The sequence below is a fragment of the Dipodomys merriami genome, unplaced genomic scaffold (genome assembly GCF_024711535.1).
Source record: "Dipodomys merriami isolate MVZ:Mamm:240054 unplaced genomic scaffold, mDipMer1.0.p SCAF_741, whole genome shotgun sequence".
Classification (NCBI taxonomy): domain Eukaryota; kingdom Metazoa; phylum Chordata; class Mammalia; order Rodentia; family Heteromyidae; genus Dipodomys; species Dipodomys merriami.
Window position 1 is genome coordinate 95,991 of NW_027206337.1, and position 3,131 is coordinate 99,121.

A 3,131-nucleotide genomic window follows, 5' to 3' on the forward strand; every position below is an offset into this window, starting at 1 on the left:
TAGGTCCTTATAGTATATTTTTTTGGAATAAAATGAGAGTGTTGTCTAATTTTAAAAGTTTTATAAAGATTATGCTATGTAAAGGCCTTTCTAAGGTGAAGATTTAATACACTGATGTCAAACTACCTTTCATTTATATGAATTACATGTATTGTTAGACTTGTAATTTTGTAATCAACTTTTTAATAATTGTTTTCATTTCTTGCATCTGAAGAATGAAAAATATGGAATAATTCACAGATTTTCATATCATCCTGCGCAATTGCCATGTTAATCTCTGTATTGTAATTTGGGTATATGTGCTGCTGAAGCATGTAATGTCCTCTAAATTTTGGTAGTTAATGATGCAATCTTTATACAGGATTATATACTTGGGTGCCTATTTGTAACAAAGAAACCTTAATATTCCTAACAATGCTATTGATCTTATTTCCCTAAAATTCTGTGTATAATGGGAAATAATTATATTGTTCAGTCTATTGCTCACGTTTGCAATTTTTTTGTCAATAACTATTTTAAGCCTTTTTCATTTTAGATTTGATCATATTTGAAGCATTTTTAGCTAGGTCTAAAAGGGAGGGCTTTTTCAAATATTTATTTATCCAACTGAGTTAGCTCTGTGGAGCTAATGGATTCAAAATAAGCCTTGCTTAAGAGTTCCTTGTAAATTTCTGCAGCTGAAATTTTCACAAATGAGGTCATATTGGCACAAATGTTTACCTGACACTTTACCCTTCTTCCATGTAGGATCAGACCAACCAGAATATCTTACCCTCAGAGTGTAAATTGTCTTACTTGAACAAAACAAATGTTAGTTACAAGGGATCATAGAAAGATGAACATTTCAGACAGAACTGTTCAGACTAGAAGGGGTTTTTTTTATCAAAACATAATTGTTTATTATACCTACCATTTCAAAAGTAGCTAAAGCCAAGAAGGTGAAAAAATTGTTCATATGAATGATTACCTAATGTCCTGGCCTGTCTGCCTTCCAACCAGGCAGGAACGTACACTACTGCCTTTCTATCACCAAATATTTCATAGCTCCAGGAGAAGTCCATATGTTTCTCCTTGTTATTAGACCTTAAATGGGTAATGTTTCCTCTTGCCTCCAGTCTGTAAATCTACAAAAGGTAAAGGTTTAACTCTAACTCTACCAAACACTGAGGTAGAGATAGTGGAATAATACTTTAAAACAGAGTTGCTTTTGATTCCCTAACCACAACAGAAGAATGCAAAACATGTGCCCTTTTTTATTATATTATATATAGTTATTTATTTTGTAGTTATATGTGCCCATTTTATATTTCACACAGTGAAACTTACTAAAATCAATTGATAATTTGACAAATAAATTGATATTTATATATTCCAATAAATAGAATTGGAATATAAATAATTAGGTTCAGAATATATATTAGAATATAAAAAGTGTTAAAGCAATGTCTTCAGTATAAACTTGTGATACATTCTAAGTGTTCATGGTCTTCTGAATTCACAATTTAAAAAATCAACGTTGTTTTCCTCTAATCTATAAGAGATTTTACTCTGATGCTCTGTTTATTGTTTTAACTCACTGGCCCCAAACTGTTTTTCTCCATATTTCAGGAGCATTCCTACAGATTATGCTCCAGTTGTGCTAATTTGATATCTAAAAGACATTATTCTTCAATAGACACATGGGTCCTAATATGTTTTGGCCGAGTTACCTGCATCATCAGATAACATGGGCAAGACTTATCACCTAGGCCTATGCAACATGCAAGCAGAAAGTAACAAAATCCATCTCAATTTCTCATTTCTTTTTTTTCTTTTTTTTCTTGTGAAAATACTGTACAGAGGGGTTACAATTAGATGGTCAAGATAGTGAGCACATTTCTTATCAAGCATTGTAGCCTCCTCTATTGTTTACCCTTCCCATCCCTTCCCATCCTCGCTCCCCCCATCCAACCCTCTCCCCCAGTTGTAAAGTTCGTTTTTGACATGACAATTTGTACTTCTAATTGTTGCAAAAGGTCCACATGTATCCTTATTTAAATGACTTGTTTTTCCCCTTCTCTTCCACAAATTATACCGACATCAAATACAATGAAAGCAGGAGTTATACTGTGGGGGAGGGACATACAAAGCAACAAAAACTAACTTTATAATTGTGTTTCAAACAAATGCATGAAAGAAAAAAACATTTAAAATACATGTCTAAGGGTTCATTTTCCTAACAACACCTTATCTGACCTTTTCTGCTTGACTCATACATATATTAGATACTGCAAATAAGGGAAATCAGAGGACCTATGTTTCTTTGGGCTTGGCTTACTTCACCTAATATAAATTTGTCCAAGACTTTCCATTTCATAACAAATGGGGCAATGCCATTCTTTCTGATGGAGGCATAGAATTCCATTGTGTATATATACCACATTTTCTTGATCCATTCATCTACTGAGGGGCATCAGGGTGGGTTCCATATCTTAGCTATAGTAAATAATGCTGCAATAAAGATAGATGTGCTGGTAGCTTTAGTGTGGTCATGTTTGTAAACATTTGGGTACATGTCCAAAAGTGGGATTGCTGGGTCATAGGGGAGCTCTATGTGGAGTCTTTTGAGGAACCTCCATACTACTTTCCAAAGTGGTTGAATAAGTTGACTCTCCCACCAAAAATGAAGTAAGATTCCCTTCTGTCCAAATCCCCTCCAGCATCTGTTTTTGTTAGAGTTCTTGATTTTTGCCATATTAACGGAGGTGAGATGGTACCTCAAAGTTGTTTTGATTTGCATTTCTTATATGGCTAGGGAGGTTGAGCATTTCTTCATGTGTCTATTGGCCATCCTTCTTTCTTCTTCAGAGAACTTTCTCTTTAAGTCTTTAGCCCACTTATTCATTGGGCAGTTGTTTCTTGGAAGATTCGTTGTTGGGGGATTTAATATTTTGAGTTCTAAGTATATTTTGATACGTGACCCTTGTCCATTGTATAGCTAGTGAAGATCTTCTCCCAATCCATGGACTTTCTATTGATCTTGCTAGGTATGTCTTTTGCCATGCAGAAGCTCTGCAACTTCATGCAATCCCATTCGTCCAAAATTTCTTTGATTTGTTGTGTTTCCGGGTCTCTATTAAGAAAATTTCGGC

At 34.3% G+C, this 3,131-nt stretch overlaps 1 pseudogene; it reads right to left on the minus strand.

The window, feature by feature from the left end:
• Positions 1–218: 218 nt before the first annotated feature.
• Positions 219–314, minus strand: LOC138818361 (U6 spliceosomal RNA; annotated as a pseudogene).
• Between the last annotated feature and the right edge of the window lie 2,817 nt (positions 315–3,131).